This window comes from Atractosteus spatula, unplaced genomic scaffold, assembly GCF_055471065.1.
Source record: "Atractosteus spatula isolate fAtrSpa1 unplaced genomic scaffold, fAtrSpa1.hap1 Scaffold_67, whole genome shotgun sequence".
In the NCBI taxonomy this organism is placed as follows: domain Eukaryota; kingdom Metazoa; phylum Chordata; class Actinopteri; order Semionotiformes; family Lepisosteidae; genus Atractosteus; species Atractosteus spatula.
In genome coordinates this window covers 19167-34582 of record NW_028296898.1, presented here as the reverse complement: position 1 = coordinate 34582, position 15416 = coordinate 19167, and the positions used below count along the sequence as shown (strand labels likewise).

At 61.8% G+C, this 15416-nt stretch overlaps 15 non-coding genes across 15 annotated transcripts; all 15 read left to right on the top strand.

The window, feature by feature from the left end:
* The first annotated feature begins 1005 nt into the window (after positions 1–1005).
* LOC148805659 (U2 spliceosomal RNA) lies at positions 1006–1195 on the top strand. Its single transcript, XR_016090125.1, has one exon. It is a non-coding gene; the product is annotated as a U2 spliceosomal RNA (small nuclear RNA).
* Positions 1196–1987: 792 nt separating this feature from the next.
* Positions 1988–2178, top strand: LOC148805658 (U2 spliceosomal RNA). Its single transcript, XR_016090147.1, has one exon. It is a non-coding gene; the product is annotated as a U2 spliceosomal RNA (small nuclear RNA).
* A 785-nt stretch (positions 2179–2963) lies between these two features.
* LOC148805657 (U2 spliceosomal RNA) lies at positions 2964–3154 on the top strand. The gene has a single exon (XR_016090146.1). It is a non-coding gene; the product is annotated as a U2 spliceosomal RNA (small nuclear RNA).
* Positions 3155–3938: 784 nt separating this feature from the next.
* Positions 3939–4129, top strand: LOC148805656 (U2 spliceosomal RNA). The gene has a single exon (XR_016090145.1). It is a non-coding gene; the product is annotated as a U2 spliceosomal RNA (small nuclear RNA).
* A 788-nt stretch (positions 4130–4917) lies between these two features.
* LOC148805655 (U2 spliceosomal RNA) lies at positions 4918–5108 on the top strand. The gene has a single exon (XR_016090144.1). It is a non-coding gene; the product is annotated as a U2 spliceosomal RNA (small nuclear RNA).
* Positions 5109–5891: 783 nt separating this feature from the next.
* Positions 5892–6082, top strand: LOC148805654 (U2 spliceosomal RNA). The gene has a single exon (XR_016090143.1). It is a non-coding gene; the product is annotated as a U2 spliceosomal RNA (small nuclear RNA).
* A 785-nt stretch (positions 6083–6867) lies between these two features.
* Positions 6868–7058, top strand: LOC148805653 (U2 spliceosomal RNA). Its single transcript, XR_016090142.1, has one exon. It is a non-coding gene; the product is annotated as a U2 spliceosomal RNA (small nuclear RNA).
* A 785-nt stretch (positions 7059–7843) lies between these two features.
* On the top strand, positions 7844–8034 carry LOC148805652 (U2 spliceosomal RNA). Its single transcript, XR_016090141.1, has one exon. It is a non-coding gene; the product is annotated as a U2 spliceosomal RNA (small nuclear RNA).
* Positions 8035–8819: 785 nt separating this feature from the next.
* On the top strand, positions 8820–9010 carry LOC148805651 (U2 spliceosomal RNA). The gene has a single exon (XR_016090140.1). It is a non-coding gene; the product is annotated as a U2 spliceosomal RNA (small nuclear RNA).
* Positions 9011–9795: 785 nt separating this feature from the next.
* Positions 9796–9986, top strand: LOC148805650 (U2 spliceosomal RNA). The gene has a single exon (XR_016090139.1). It is a non-coding gene; the product is annotated as a U2 spliceosomal RNA (small nuclear RNA).
* A 786-nt stretch (positions 9987–10772) lies between these two features.
* LOC148805649 (U2 spliceosomal RNA) lies at positions 10773–10963 on the top strand. The gene has a single exon (XR_016090137.1). It is a non-coding gene; the product is annotated as a U2 spliceosomal RNA (small nuclear RNA).
* Positions 10964–11752: 789 nt separating this feature from the next.
* LOC148805648 (U2 spliceosomal RNA) lies at positions 11753–11943 on the top strand. Its single transcript, XR_016090136.1, has one exon. It is a non-coding gene; the product is annotated as a U2 spliceosomal RNA (small nuclear RNA).
* A 783-nt stretch (positions 11944–12726) lies between these two features.
* Positions 12727–12917, top strand: LOC148805647 (U2 spliceosomal RNA). Its single transcript, XR_016090135.1, has one exon. It is a non-coding gene; the product is annotated as a U2 spliceosomal RNA (small nuclear RNA).
* A 785-nt stretch (positions 12918–13702) lies between these two features.
* Positions 13703–13893, top strand: LOC148805646 (U2 spliceosomal RNA). The gene has a single exon (XR_016090134.1). It is a non-coding gene; the product is annotated as a U2 spliceosomal RNA (small nuclear RNA).
* Positions 13894–14678: 785 nt separating this feature from the next.
* Positions 14679–14869, top strand: LOC148805645 (U2 spliceosomal RNA). The gene has a single exon (XR_016090133.1). It is a non-coding gene; the product is annotated as a U2 spliceosomal RNA (small nuclear RNA).
* The last annotated feature ends 547 nt before the right edge of the window (positions 14870–15416 follow it).

The window sequence follows — 15416 nt, the reverse complement described above, 5'->3', positions numbered from 1 at the left end:
TAAGTTAGACACCCTGTTCGTGGCGGGTCTGTGCAAGACCCTCCACGAGGACCCCGACCACCTGTGTGTTTATTTTATAAGGTTATGGCTGGCTGCCACTGTGAGGCACCTTGTGGTCTGGTCTAATAGGACACCTAGCGCTGAGCAACTGCCCCCGCACTACGGGCACGCTAGGAAGTGGCTGAGAAGGCATCCTGAAGCCAGAGAAGGGCAGGCCTTACTAGACCACAGGGCCTTGTACAAAGCAGTGGTGGCAAGGACGACCCCAGCGGTGGTTGGGGTCTCAGAGGGGGCTTGGCGGCAAATCCAACCCGCGGGCCTAGATAACAGACTCAGGGATCTAAACTGGCTTGCCCTCTGGAACCGCCTGCCTGTTAGAGAGACCCTCCACAACCATGGTCTCTCTAGACACAACAGGTGTCCTCGTCCGGATTGTCTAGAGCCTGAAACAGTCCTGCATGTGTTCTGGGGGTGTGTGTTTGCACAAAGGGTGTGGGGTTTGTGTGGAGATTTGTGTTCACGAGTAATGGGTGATTTGGTGCTGTCCAGCCACACAGTTCTCAAAGGTGTCCCGGGGCCCCGCAAGTGGAATCGTGCTTTCCTAGTGTGGCTGGTGATCAGTCTTGTTAAGTTTTATCTTTGGGCCTCCCGGAAGGAGTTGATCAGCCACGGAAGGGGAGACTCAGCAGACAACATTGCCTGGAAGGCGCGGCACGACGTCGCCAGACGTATCCAGTGGGACGTTCGGAGATGGGGTTTCGCCGCGGCAAAAGAACGTTGGAAGGGGTTGTTTTCATTGGGGTGATCTTGGTGTACAGTTTGTGTTCTTTAGGGGACTTGTGTGTCTGTACTTTGTATTTCTAAGAATATGGGAGCAATAGGGGATTTGGGGAGGGGCTGGTTTTGCATAAGGGGCGGGATTATGTTAATGAACGGTTTATGTAAGTTTTATGTAGTTTGGGGTTCTATTGTTTCCAGATGATAATGATTTTGGTTTGTTGTATTCTGTATTTTTGTAATAAAAAAAAAAAAAAAAAAAAAATCTGTTCTTATCAGTTTAATATCTGATACGTCCCCCATCGGGGGACCACATATTAAACGGATTTTTGGAACAGGGAGCTGGATCAGGAGCTTGCTCCGTCCTCTCCACGCATCGGCCCGGTATTGCAGCGCCTCCGGGAACGGTGCACTACGCACTACCTTCTCTCAGCGGTGAAAAGACAGACGTAGCTAGCAAGCAAGCGAGGTGGACCGGAGCTCCTTCCTCTCCGGTCTCGTCTCTCGTCCATCTGTGTGTCTCTGTGTCTCTCTCTCTCCCCCTCCCCGTTCCCGTGCTCCCTCCGTGCACTTTCCCGCGCCTCGACTCTCTCGGCAAGCAGGCCGGCCCCCTTTTCGGCTCCCGTGCGTTTTCCCTCCAAAAAACTTAGTTTTTTCCTCCTTTTTCCAGGGAGGCAGGCGTGGCTTGTGTGTGTGTGTGTGTGTGTGTGTGTGTGTGTGTGTGTGTGTGTGTGTGTGTCCCCGTCCTTGCAGGCGGGCCCCTTTCGACAGCCGGCCGTTTTCCCTCCAAAAAACTTAGTATATACACCTTTTCTTTCTTTTTTTCGGCAGGCAGGCAGGTGTGTGTGTGTCCCCGTCCCTCCCGAGAGAGCGCTGCCCCTTGCCTCTGCCCGCAGGTGCCGACGGTCCGCTTTCGCTTGCAGCTCACTCGGCACGGCTGCTGCTGGTGGGAGGGGCCTAAGCTAAGGAGGCCGGCCGGCTGGCGCCCCCCGCGGCTGCGGTCGTTGTCGGGCCGTTGACAGGAGATCAAAGAGCAGGGCCCCCGCCCGGGACTGGCGGGCAGGCAGGCGAGCAAGCAGGCAGGCAAGAGAGGGGGAGAGCGGAGTCCGGGCGGCCGGCAGCCGCGTGCGGACCGGGCTCCAGAGGCGTCGGCCTGCGCCGCTGCGCGCCAGCCGGACGCCCGCGCGCCCGCCCAAGGCCGGCGTCGGGCATCGCTTCTCGGCCTTTTGGCTAAGATCAAGTGTAGTATCTGTTCTTATCAGTTTAATATCTGATACGTCCCCCATCGGGGGACCACATATTAAACGGATTTTTGGAACAGGGAGCTGGATCAGGAGCTTGCTCCGTCCTCTCCACGCATCGGCCCGGTATTGCAGCGCCTCCGGGAACGGTGCACTACCTTCTCTCAGCGGTGAAAAGACAGACGTAGCTAGCAAGCAAGCGAGGTGGACCGGAGCTCCTTCCTCTCCGGTCTCGTCTCTCGTCCATCTGTGTGTCTCTGTGTCTCTCTCTCTCCCCCTCCCCGTTCCCGTGCTCCCTCCGTGCACTTTCCCGCGCCTCGACTCTCTCGGCAAGCAGGCCGGCCCCCTTTTCGGCTCCCGTGCGTTTTCCCTCCAAAAAACTTAGTTTTTTCCTCCTTTTTCCAGGGAGGCAGGCGTGGCTTGTGTGTGTGTGTGTGTGTGTGTGTGTGTGTGTGTGTGTGTGTGTGTGTGTGTCCCCGTCCTTGCAGGCGGGCCCCTTTCGACAGCCGGCCGTTTTCCCTCCAAAAAACTTAGTATATACACCTTTTCTTTCTTTTTTTCGGCAGGCAGGCAGGTGTGTGTGTGTCCCCGTCCCTCCCGAGAGAGCGCTGCCCCTTGCCTCTGCCCGCAGGTGCCGACGGTCCGCTTTCGCTTGCAGCTCACTCGGCACGGCTGCTGCTGGTGGGAGGGGCCTAAGCTAAGGAGGCCGGCCGGCTGGCGCCCCCCGCGGCTGCGGTCGTTGTCGGGCCGTTGACAGGAGATCAAAGAGCAGGGCCCCCGCCCGGGACTGGCGGGCAGGCAGGCGAGCAAGCAGGCAGGCAAGAGAGGGGGAGAGCGGAGTCCGGGCGGCCGGCAGCCGCGTGCGGACCGGGCTCCAGAGGCGTCGGCCTGCGCCGCTGCGCGCCAGCCGGACGCCCGCGCGCCCGCCCAAGGCCGGCGTCGGGCATCGCTTCTCGGCCTTTTGGCTAAGATCAAGTGTAGTATCTGTTCTTATCAGTTTAATATCTGATACGTCCCCCATCGGGGGACCACATATTAAACGGATTTTTGGAACAGGGAGCTGGATCAGGAGCTTGCTCCGTCCTCTCCACGCATCGGCCCGGTATTGCAGCGCCTCCGGGAACGGTGCACTACCTTCTCTCAGCGGTGAAAAGACAGACGTAGCTAGCAAGCAAGCGAGGTGGACCGGAGCTCCTTCCTCTCCGGTCTCGTCTCTCGTCCATCTGTGTGTCTCTGTGTCTCTCTCTCTCCCCCTCCCCGTTCCCGTGCTCCCTCCGTGCACTTTCCCGCGCCTCGACTCTCTCGGCAAGCAGGCCGGCCCCCTTTTCGGCTCCCGTGCGTTTTCCCTCCAAAAAACTTAGTTTTTTCCTCCTTTTTCCAGGGAGGCAGGCGTGGCTTGTGTGTGTGTGTGTGTGTGTGTGTGTGTGTGTGTGTGTGTGTGTGTGTGTGCCCCGTCCTTGCAGGCGGGCCCCTTTCGACAGCCGGCCGTTTTCCCTCCAAAAAACTTAGTATATACACCTTTTCTTTCTTTTTTTCGGCAGGCAGGCAGGTGTGTGTGTGTCCCCGTCCCTCCCGAGAGAGCGCTGCCCCTTGCCTCTGCCCGCAGGTGCCGACGGTCCGCTTTCGCTTGCAGCTCACTCGGCACGGCTGCTGCTGGTGGGAGGGGCCTAAGCTAAGGAGGCCGGCCGGCTGGCGCCCCCCGCGGCTGCGGTCGTTGTCGGGCCGTTGACAGGAGATCAAAGAGCAGGGCCCCCGCCCGGGACTGGCGGGCAGGCAGGCGAGCAAGCAGGCAGGCAAGAGAGGGGGAGAGCGGAGTCCGGGCGGCCGGCAGCCGCGTGCGGACCGGGCTCCAGAGGCGTCGGCCTGCGCCGCTGCGCGCCAGCCGGACGCCCGCGCGCCCGCCCAAGGCCGGCGTCGGGCATCGCTTCTCGGCCTTTTGGCTAAGATCAAGTGTAGTATCTGTTCTTATCAGTTTAATATCTGATACGTCCCCCATCGGGGGACCACATATTAAACGGATTTTTGGAACAGGGAGCTGGATCAGGAGCTTGCTCCGTCCTCTCCACGCATCGGCCCGGTATTGCAGCGCCTCCGGGAACGGTGCACTACCTTCTCTCAGCGGTGAAAAGACAGACGTAGCTAGCAAGCAAGCGAGGTGGACCGGAGCTCCTTCCTCTCCGGTCTCGTCTCTCGTCCATCTGTGTGTCTCTGTGTCTCTCTCTCTCCCCCTCCCCGTTCCCGTGCTCCCTCCGTGCACTTTCCCGCGCCTCGACTCTCTCGGCAAGCAGGCCGGCCCCCTTTTCGGCTCCCGTGCGTTTTCCCTCCAAAAAACTTAGTTTTTTCCTCCTTTTTCCAGGGAGGCAGGCGTGGCTTGTGTGTGTGTGTGTGTGTGTGTGTGTGTGTGTGTGTGTGTGTGTGTGTGTGTGTCCCCGTCCTTGCAGGCGGGCCCCTTTCGACAGCCGGCCGTTTTCCCTCCAAAAAACTTAGTATATACACCTTTTCTTTCTTTTTTTCGGCAGGCAGGCAGGTGTGTGTGTGTCCCCGTCCCCTCCCGAGAGAGCGCTGCCCCTTGCCTCTGCCCGCAGGTGCCGACGGTCCGCTTTCGCTTGCAGCTCACTCGGCACGGCTGCTGCTGGTGGGAGGGGCCTAAGCTAAGGAGGCCGGCCGGCTGGCGCCCCCCGCGGCTGCGGTCGTTGTCGGGCCGTTGACAGGAGATCAAAGAGCAGGGCCCCCGCCCGGGACTGGCGGGCAGGCAGGCGAGCAAGCAGGCAGGCAAGAGAGGGGGAGAGCGGAGTCCGGGCGGCCGGCAGCCGCGTGCGGACCGGGCTCCAGAGGCGTCGGCCTGCGCCGCTGCGCGCCAGCCGGACGCCCGCGCGCCCGCCCAAGGCCGGCGTCGGGCATCGCTTCTCGGCCTTTTGGCTAAGATCAAGTGTAGTATCTGTTCTTATCAGTTTAATATCTGATACGTCCCCCATCGGGGGACCACATATTAAACGGATTTTTGGAACAGGGAGCTGGATCAGGAGCTTGCTCCGTCCTCTCCACGCATCGGCCCGGTATTGCAGCGCCTCCGGGAACGGTGCACTACCTTCTCTCAGCGGTGAAAAGACAGACGTAGCTAGCAAGCAAGCGAGGTGGACCGGAGCTCCTTCCTCTCCGGTCTCGTCTCTCGTCCATCTGTGTGTCTCTGTGTCTCTCTCTCTCCCCCTCCCCGTTCCCGTGCTCCCTCCGTGCACTTTCCCGCGCCTCGACTCTCTCGGCAAGCAGGCCGGCCCCCTTTTCGGCTCCCGTGCGTTTTCCCTCCAAAAAACTTAGTTTTTTCCTCCTTTTTCCAGGGAGGCAGGCTGTGCTTGTGTGTGTGTGTGTGTGTGTGTGTGTGTGTGTGTGTGTGTGTGTGTGTGTCCCCGTCCTTGCAGGCGGGCCCCTTTCGACAGCCGGCCGTTTTCCCTCCAAAAAACTTAGTATATACACCTTTTCTTTCTTTTTTTCGGCAGGCAGGCAGGTGTGTGTGTGTCCCCGTCCCTCCCGAGAGAGCGCTGCCCCTTGCCTCTGCCCGCAGGTGCCGACGGTCCGCTTTCGCTTGCAGCTCACTCGGCACGGCTGCTGCTGGTGGGAGGGGCCTAAGCTAAGGAGGCCGGCCGGCTGGCGCCCCCCGCGGCTGCGGTCGTTGTCGGGCCGTTGACAGGAGATCAAAGAGCAGGGCCCCCGCCCGGGACTGGCGGGCAGGCAGGCGAGCAAGCAGGCAGGCAAGAGAGGGGGAGAGCGGAGTCCGGGCGGCCGGCAGCCGCGTGCGGACCGGGCTCCAGAGGCGTCGGCCTGCGCCGCTGCGCGCCAGCCGGACGCCCGCGCGCCCGCCCAAGGCCGGCGTCGGGCATCGCTTCTCGGCCTTTTGGCTAAGATCAAGTGTAGTATCTGTTCTTATCAGTTTAATATCTGATACGTCCCCCATCGGGGGACCACATATTAAACGGATTTTTGGAACAGGGAGCTGGATCAGGAGCTTGCTCCGTCCTCTCCACGCATCGGCCCGGTATTGCAGCGCCTCCGGGAACGGTGCACTACCTTCTCTCAGCGGTGAAAAGACAGACGTAGCTAGCAAGCAAGCGAGGTGGACCGGAGCTCCTTCCTCTCCGGTCTCGTCTCTCGTCCATCTGTGTGTCTCTGTGTCTCTCTCTCTCCCCCTCCCCGTTCCCGTGCTCCCTCCGTGCACTTTCCCGCGCCTCGACTCTCTCGGCAAGCAGGCCGGCCCCCTTTTCGGCTCCCGTGCGTTTTCCCTCCAAAAAACTTAGTTTTTTCCTCCTTTTTCCAGGGAGGCAGGCGTGGCTTGTGTGTGTGTGTGTGTGTGTGTGTGTGTGTGTGTGTGTGTGTGTGTGTGTGTCCCCGTCCTTGCAGGCGGGCCCCTTTCGACAGCCGGCCGTTTTCCCTCCAAAAAACTTAGTATATACACCTTTTCTTTCTTTTTTTCGGCAGGCAGGCAGGTGTGTGTGTGTCCCCGTCCCTCCCGAGAGAGCGCTGCCCCTTGCCTCTGCCCGCAGGTGCCGACGGTCCGCTTTCGCTTGCAGCTCACTCGGCACGGCTGCTGCTGGTGGGAGGGGCCTAAGCTAAGGAGGCCGGCCGGCTGGCGCCCCCCGCGGCTGCGGTCGTTGTCGGGCCGTTGACAGGAGATCAAAGAGCAGGGCCCCCGCCCGGGACTGGCGGGCAGGCAGGCGAGCAAGCAGGCAGGCAAGAGAGGGGGAGAGCGGAGTCCGGGCGGCCGGCAGCCGCGTGCGGACCGGGCTCCAGAGGCGTCGGCCTGCGCCGCTGCGCGCCAGCCGGACGCCCGCGCGCCCGCCCAAGGCCGGCGTCGGGCATCGCTTCTCGGCCTTTTGGCTAAGATCAAGTGTAGTATCTGTTCTTATCAGTTTAATATCTGATACGTCCCCCATCGGGGGACCACATATTAAACGGATTTTTGGAACAGGGAGCTGGATCAGGAGCTTGCTCCGTCCTCTCCACGCATCGGCCCGGTATTGCAGCGCCTCCGGGAACGGTGCACTACCTTCTCTCAGCGGTGAAAAGACAGACGTAGCTAGCAAGCAAGCGAGGTGGACCGGAGCTCCTTCCTCTCCGGTCTCGTCTCTCGTCCATCTGTGTGTCTCTGTGTCTCTCTCTCTCCCCCTCCCCGTTCCCGTGCTCCCTCCGTGCACTTTCCCGCGCCTCGACTCTCTCGGCAAGCAGGCCGGCCCCCTTTTCGGCTCCCGTGCGTTTTCCCTCCAAAAAACTTAGTTTTTTCCTCCTTTTTCCAGGGAGGCAGGCGTGGCTTGTGTGTGTGTGTGTGTGTGTGTGTGTGTGTGTGTGTGTGTGTGTGTGTGTGTCCCCGTCCTTGCAGGCGGGCCCCTTTCGACAGCCGGCCGTTTTCCCTCCAAAAAACTTAGTATATACACCTTTTCTTTCTTTTTTTCGGCAGGCAGGCAGGTGTGTGTGTGTCCCCGTCCCTCCCGAGAGAGCGCTGCCCCTTGCCTCTGCCCGCAGGTGCCGACGGTCCGCTTTCGCTTGCAGCTCACTCGGCACGGCTGCTGCTGGTGGGAGGGGCCTAAGCTAAGGAGGCCGGCCGGCTGGCGCCCCCCGCGGCTGCGGTCGTTGTCGGGCCGTTGACAGGAGATCAAAGAGCAGGGCCCCCGCCCGGGACTGGCGGGCAGGCAGGCGAGCAAGCAGGCAGGCAAGAGAGGGGGAGAGCGGAGTCCGGGCGGCCGGCAGCCGCGTGCGGACCGGGCTCCAGAGGCGTCGGCCTGCGCCGCTGCGCGCCAGCCGGACGCCCGCGCGCCCGCCCAAGGCCGGCGTCGGGCATCGCTTCTCGGCCTTTTGGCTAAGATCAAGTGTAGTATCTGTTCTTATCAGTTTAATATCTGATACGTCCCCCATCGGGGGACCACATATTAAACGGATTTTTGGAACAGGGAGCTGGATCAGGAGCTTGCTCCGTCCTCTCCACGCATCGGCCCGGTATTGCAGCGCCTCCGGGAACGGTGCACTACCTTCTCTCAGCGGTGAAAAGACAGACGTAGCTAGCAAGCAAGCGAGGTGGACCGGAGCTCCTTCCTCTCCGGTCTCGTCTCTCGTCCATCTGTGTGTCTCTGTGTCTCTCTCTCTCCCCCTCCCCGTTCCCGTGCTCCCTCCGTGCACTTTCCCGCGCCTCGACTCTCTCGGCAAGCAGGCCGGCCCCCTTTTCGGCTCCCGTGCGTTTTCCCTCCAAAAAACTTAGTTTTTTCCTCCTTTTTCCAGGGAGGCAGGCGTGGCTTGTGTGTGTGTGTGTGTGTGTGTGTGTGTGTGTGTGTGTGTGTGTGTGTGTGTCCCCGTCCTTGCAGGCGGGCCCCTTTCGACAGCCGGCCGTTTTCCCTCCAAAAAACTTAGTATATACACCTTTTCTTTCTTTTTTTCGGCAGGCAGGCAGGTGTGTGTGTGTCCCCGTCCCTCCCGAGAGAGCGCTGCCCCTTGCCTCTGCCCGCAGGTGCCGACGGTCCGCTTTCGCTTGCAGCTCACTCGGCACGGCTGCTGCTGGTGGGAGGGGCCTAAGCTAAGGAGGCCGGCCGGCTGGCGCCCCCCGCGGCTGCGGTCGTTGTCGGGCCGTTGACAGGAGATCAAAGAGCAGGGCCCCCGCCCGGGACTGGCGGGCAGGCAGGCGAGCAAGCAGGCAGGCAAGAGAGGGGGAGAGCGGAGTCCGGGCGGCCGGCAGCCGCGTGCGGACCGGGCTCCAGAGGCGTCGGCCTGCGCCGCTGCGCGCCAGCCGGACGCCCGCGCGCCCGCCCAAGGCCGGCGTCGGGCATCGCTTCTCGGCCTTTTGGCTAAGATCAAGTGTAGTATCTGTTCTTATCAGTTTAATATCTGATACGTCCCCCATCGGGGGACCACATATTAAACGGATTTTTGGAACAGGGAGCTGGATCAGGAGCTTGCTCCGTCCTCTCCACGCATCGGCCCGGTATTGCAGCGCCTCCGGGAACGGTGCACTACCTTCTCTCAGCGGTGAAAAGACAGACGTAGCTAGCAAGCAAGCGAGGTGGACCGGAGCTCCTTCCTCTCCGGTCTCGTCTCTCGTCCATCTGTGTGTCTCTGTGTCTCTCTCTCTCCCCCTCCCCGTTCCCGTGCTCCCTCCGTGCACTTTCCCGCGCCTCGACTCTCTCGGCAAGCAGGCCGGCCCCCTTTTCGGCTCCCGTGCGTTTTCCCTCCAAAAAACTTAGTTTTTTCCTCCTTTTTCCAGGGAGGCAGGCGTGGCTTGTGTGTGTGTGTGTGTGTGTGTGTGTGTGTGTGTGTGTGTGTGTGTGTGTGTCCCCGTCCTTGCAGGCGGGCCCCTTTCGACAGCCGGCCGTTTTCCCTCCAAAAAACTTAGTATATACACCTTTTCTTTCTTTTTTTCGGCAGGCAGGCAGGTGTGTGTGTGTCCCCGTCCCTCCCGAGAGAGCGCTGCCCCTTGCCTCTGCCCGCAGGTGCCGACGGTCCGCTTTCGCTTGCAGCTCACTCGGCACGGCTGCTGCTGGTGGGAGGGGCCTAAGCTAAGGAGGCCGGCCGGCTGGCGCCCCCCGCGGCTGCGGTCGTTGTCGGGCCGTTGACAGGAGATCAAAGAGCAGGGCCCCCGCCCGGGACTGGCGGGCAGGCAGGCGAGCAAGCAGGCAGGCAAGAGAGGGGGAGAGCGGAGTCCGGGCGGCCGGCAGCCGCGTGCGGACCGGGCTCCAGAGGCGTCGGCCTGCGCCGCTGCGCGCCAGCCGGACGCCCGCGCGCCCGCCCAAGGCCGGCGTCGGGCATCGCTTCTCGGCCTTTTGGCTAAGATCAAGTGTAGTATCTGTTCTTATCAGTTTAATATCTGATACGTCCCCCATCGGGGGACCACATATTAAACGGATTTTTGGAACAGGGAGCTGGATCAGGAGCTTGCTCCGTCCTCTCCACGCATCGGCCCGGTATTGCAGCGCCTCCGGGAACGGTGCACTACCTTCTCTCAGCGGTGAAAAGACAGACGTAGCTAGCAAGCAAGCGAGGTGGACCGGAGCTCCTTCCTCTCCGGTCTCGTCTCTCGTCCATCTGTGTGTCTCTGTGTCTCTCTCTCTCCCCCTCCCCGTTCCCGTGCTCCCTCCGTGCACTTTCCCGCGCCTCGACTCTCTCGGCAAGCAGGCCGGCCCCCTTTTCGGCTCCCGTGCGTTTTCCCTCCAAAAAACTTAGTTTTTTCCTCCTTTTTCCAGGGAGGCAGGCGTGGCTGTGTGTGTGTGTGTGTGTGTGTGTGTGTGTGTGTGTGTGTGTGTGTGTGTGTGTCCCCGTCCTTGCAGGCGGGCCCCTTTCGACAGCCGGCCGTTTTCCCTCCAAAAAACTTAGTATATACACCTTTTCTTTCTTTTTTTCGGCAGGCAGGCAGGTGTGTGTGTGTCCCCGTCCCTCCCGAGAGAGCGCTGCCCCTTGCCTCTGCCCGCAGGTGCCGACGGTCCGCTTTCGCTTGCAGCTCACTCGGCACGGCTGCTGCTGGTGGGAGGGGCCTAAGCTAAGGAGGCCGGCCGGCTGGCGCCCCCCGCGGCTGCGGTCGTTGTCGGGCCGTTGACAGGAGATCAAAGAGCAGGGCCCCCGCCCGGGACTGGCGGGCAGGCAGGCGAGCAAGCAGGCAGGCAAGAGAGGGGGAGAGCGGAGTCCGGGCGGCCGGCAGCCGCGTGCGGACCGGGCTCCAGAGGCGTCGGCCTGCGCCGCTGCGCGCCAGCCGGACGCCCGCGCGCCCGCCCAAGGCCGGCGTCGGGCATCGCTTCTCGGCCTTTTGGCTAAGATCAAGTGTAGTATCTGTTCTTATCAGTTTAATATCTGATACGTCCCCCATCGGGGGACCACATATTAAACGGATTTTTGGAACAGGGAGCTGGATCAGGAGCTTGCTCCGTCCTCTCCACGCATCGGCCCGGTATTGCAGCGCCTCCGGGAACGGTGCACTACCTTCTCTCAGCGGTGAAAAGACAGACGTAGCTAGCAAGCAAGCGAGGTGGACCGGAGCTCCTTCCTCTCCGGTCTCGTCTCTCGTCCATCTGTGTGTCTCTGTGTCTCTCTCTCTCCCCCTCCCCGTTCCCGTGCTCCCTCCGTGCACTTTCCCGCGCCTCGACTCTCTCGGCAAGCAGGCCGGCCCCCTTTTCGGCTCCCGTGCGTTTTCCCTCCAAAAAACTTAGTTTTTTCCTCCTTTTTCCAGGGAGGCAGGCGTGGCTTGTGTGTGTGTGTGTGTGTGTGTGTGTGTGTGTGTGTGTGTGTGTGTGTGTGTCCCCGTCCTTGCAGGCGGGCCCCTTTCGACAGCCGGCCGTTTTCCCTCCAAAAAACTTAGTATATACACCTTTTCTTTCTTTTTTTCGGCAGGCAGGCAGGTGTGTGTGTGTCCCCGTCCCTCCCGAGAGAGCGCTGCCCCTTGCCTCTGCCCGCAGGTGCCGACGGTCCGCTTTCGCTCGCTTGCAGCTCACTCGGCACGGCTGCTGCTGGTGGGAGGGGCCTAAGCTAAGGAGGCCGGCCGGCTGGCGCCCCCCGCGGCTGCGGTCGTTGTCGGGCCGTTGACAGGAGATCAAAGAGCAGGGCCCCCGCCCGGGACTGGCGGGCAGGCAGGCGAGCAAGCAGGCAGGCAAGAGAGGGGGAGAGCGGAGTCCGGGCGGCCGGCAGCCGCGTGCGGACCGGGCTCCAGAGGCGTCGGCCTGCGCCGCTGCGCGCCAGCCGGACGCCCGCGCGCCCGCCCAAGGCCGGCGTCGGGCATCGCTTCTCGGCCTTTTGGCTAAGATCAAGTGTAGTATCTGTTCTTATCAGTTTAATATCTGATACGTCCCCCATCGGGGGACCACATATTAAACGGATTTTTGGAACAGGGAGCTGGATCAGGAGCTTGCTCCGTCCTCTCCACGCATCGGCCCGGTATTGCAGCGCCTCCGGGAACGGTGCACTACCTTCTCTCAGCGGTGAAAAGACAGACGTAGCTAGCAAGCAAGCGAGGTGGACCGGAGCTCCTTCCTCTCCGGTCTCGTCTCTCGTCCATCTGTGTGTCTCTGTGTCTCTCTCTCTCCCCCTCCCCGTTCCCGTGCTCCCTCCGTGCACTTTCCCGCGCCTCGACTCTCTCGGCAAGCAGGCCGGCCCCCTTTTCGGCTCCCGTGCGTTTTCCCTCCAAAAAACTTAGTTTTTTCCTCCTTTTTCCAGGGAGGCAGGCGTGGCTTGTGTGTGTGTGTGTGTGTGTGTGTGTGTGTGTGTGTGTGTGTGTGTGTGTCCCCGTCCTTGCAGGCGGGCCCCTTTCGACAGCCGGCCGTTTTCCCTCCAAAAAACTTAGTATATACACCTTTTCTTTCTTTTTTTCGGCAGGCAGGCAGGTGTGTGTGTGTCCCCGTCCCTCCCGAGAGAGCGCTGCCCCTTGCCTCTGCCCGCAGGTGCCGACGGTCCGCTTTCGCTTGCAGCTCACTCGGCACGGCTGCTGCTGGTGGGAGGGGCCTAAGCTAAGGAGGCCGGCCGGCTGGCGCCCCCCGCGGCTGCGGTCGTTGTCGGGCCGTTGACAGGAGATCAAAGAGCAGGGCCCCCGCCCGGGACTGGCGGGCAGGCAGGCGAGCAAGCAGGCAGGCAAGAGAGGGGGAGAGCGGAGTCCGGGCGGCCGGCAGCCGCGTGCGGACCGGGCTCCAGAGGCGTCGGCCTGCGCCGCTGCGCGCCAGCCGGACGCCCGCGCGCCCGCCCAAGGCCGGCGTCGGGCATCGCTTCTCGGCCTTTTGGCTAAGATCAAGTGTAGTATCTGTTCTTATCAGTTTAATATCTGATACGTCCCCCATCGGGGGACCACATATTAAACGGATTTTTGGAACAGGGAGCTGGATCAGGAGCTTGCTCCGTCCTCTCCACGCATCGGCCCGGTATTGCAGCGCCTCCGGGAACGGTGCACTACCTTCTCTCAGCGGTGAAAAGACAGACGTAGCTAGCAAGCAAGCGAGGTGGACCGGAGCTCCTTCCTCTCCGGTCTCGTCTCTCGTCCATCTGTGTGTCTCTGTGTCTCTCTCTCTCCCCCTCCCCGTTCCCGTGCTCCCTCCGTGCACTTTCCCGCGCCTCGACTCTCTCGGCAAGCAGGCCGGCCCCCTTTTCGGCTCCCGTGCGTTTTCCCTCCAAAAAACTTAGTTTTTTCCTCCTTTTTCCAGGGAGGCAGGCGTGGCTTGTGTGTGTGTGTGTGTGTGTGTGTGTGTGTGTGTGTGTGTGTGTGTGTGTGTCCCCGTCCTTGCAGGCGGGCCCCTTTCGACAGCCGGCCGTTTTCCCTCCAAAAAACTTAGTATATACACCTTTTCTTTCTTTTTTTCGGCAGGCAGGCAGGTGTGTGTGTGTCCCCGTCCCTCCCGAGAGAGCGCTGCCCCTTGCCTCTGCCCGCAGGTGCCGACGGTCCGCTTTCGCTTGCAGCTCACTCGGCACGGCTGCTGCTGGTGGGAGGGGCCTAAGCTAAGGAGGCCGGCCGGCTGGCGCCCCCCGCGGCTGCGGTCGTTGTCGGGCCGTTGACAGGAGATCAAAGAGCAGGGCCCCCGCCCGGGACTGGCGGGCAGGCAGGCGAGCAAGCAGGCAGGCAAGAGAGGGGGAGAGCGGAGTCCGGGCGGCCGGCAGCCGCGTGCGGACCGGGCTCCAGAGGCGTCGGCCTGCGCCGCTGCGCGCCAGCCGGACGCCCGCGCGCCCGCCCAAGGCCGGCGTCGGGCATCGCTTCTCGGCCTTTTGGCTAAGATCAAGTGTAGTATCTGTTCTTATCAGTTTAATATCTGATACGTCCCCCATCGGGGGACCACATATTAAACGGATTTTTGGAACAGGGAGCTGGATCAGGAGCTTGCTCCGTCCTCTCCACGCATCGGCCCGGTATTGCAGCGCCTCCGGGAACGGTGCACTACCTTCTCTCAGCGGTGAAAAGACAGACGTAGCTAGCAAGCAAGCGAGGTGGACCGGAGCTCCTTCCTCTCCGGTCTCGTCTCTCGTCCATCTGTGTGTCTCTGTGTCTCTCTCTCTCCCCCTCCCCGTTCCCGTGCTCCCTCCGTGCACTTTCCCGCGCCTCGACTCTCTCGGCAAGCAGGCCGGCCCCCTTTTCGGCTCCCGTGCGTTTTCCCTCCAAAAAACTTAGTTTTTTCCTCCTTTTTCCAGGGAGGCAGGCGTGGCTTGTGTGTGTGTGTGTGTGTGTGTGTGTGTGTGTGTGTGTGTGTGTGTGTGTGTCCCCGTCCTTGCAGGCGGGCCCCTTTCGACAGCCGGCCGTTTTCCCTCCAAAAAACTTAGTATATACACCTTTTCTTTCTTTTTTTCGGCAGGCAGGCAGGTGTGTGTGTGTCCCCGTCCCTCCCGAGAGAGCGCTGCCCCTTGCCTCTGCCCGCAGGTGCCGACGGTCCGCTTTCGCTTGCAGCTCACTCGGCACGGCTGCTGCTGGTGGGAGGGGCCTAAGCTAAGGAGGCCGGCCGGCTGGCGCCCCCCGCGGCTGCGGTCGTTGTCGGGCCGTTGACAGGAGATCAAAGAGCAGGGCCCCCGCCCGGGACTGGCGGGCAGGCAGGCGAGCAAGCAGGCAGGCAAGAGAGGGGGAGAGCGGAGTCCGGGCGGCCGGCAGCCGCGTGCGGACCGGGCTCCAGAGGCGTCGGCCTGCGCCGCTGCGCGCCAGCCGGACGCCCGCGCGCCCGCCCAAGGCCGGCGTCGGGCATCGCTTCTCGGCCTTTTGGCTAAGATCAAGTGTAGTATCTGTTCTTATCAGTTTAATATCTGATACGTCCCCCATCGGGGGACCACATATTAAACGGATTTTTGGAACAGGGAGCTGGATCAGGAGCTTGCTCCGTCCTCTCCACGCATCGGCCCGGTATTGCAGCGCCTCCGGGAACGGTGCACTACCTTCTCTCAGCGGTGAAAAGACAGACGTAGCTAGCAAGCAAGCGAGGTGGACCGGAGCTCCTTCCTCTCCGGTCTCGTCTCTCGTCCATCTGTGTGTCTCTGTGTCTCTCTCTCTCCCCCTCCCCGTTCCCGTGCTCCCTCCGTGCACTTTCCCGCGCCTCGACTCTCTCGGCAAGCAGGCCGGCCCCCTTTTCGGCTCCCGTGCGTTTTCCCTCCAAAAAACTTAGTTTTTTCCTCCTTTTTCCAGGGAGGCAGGCGTGGCTTGTGTGTGTGTGTGTGTGTGTGTGTGTGTGTGTGTGTGTGTGTGTGTGTGTGTCCCCGTCCTTGCAGGCGGGCCCCTTTCGACAGCCGGCCGTTTTCCCTCCAAAAAACTTAGTTATACACCTTTTCTTTCTTTTTTTCGGCAGGCAGGCAGGTGTGTGTGTGTCCCCGTCCCTCCCGAGAGAGCGCTGCCCCTTGCCTCTGCCCGCAGGTGCCGACGGTCCGCTTTCGCTTGCAGCTCACTCGGCACGGCTGCTGCTGGTGGGAGGGGCCTAAGCTAAGGAGGCC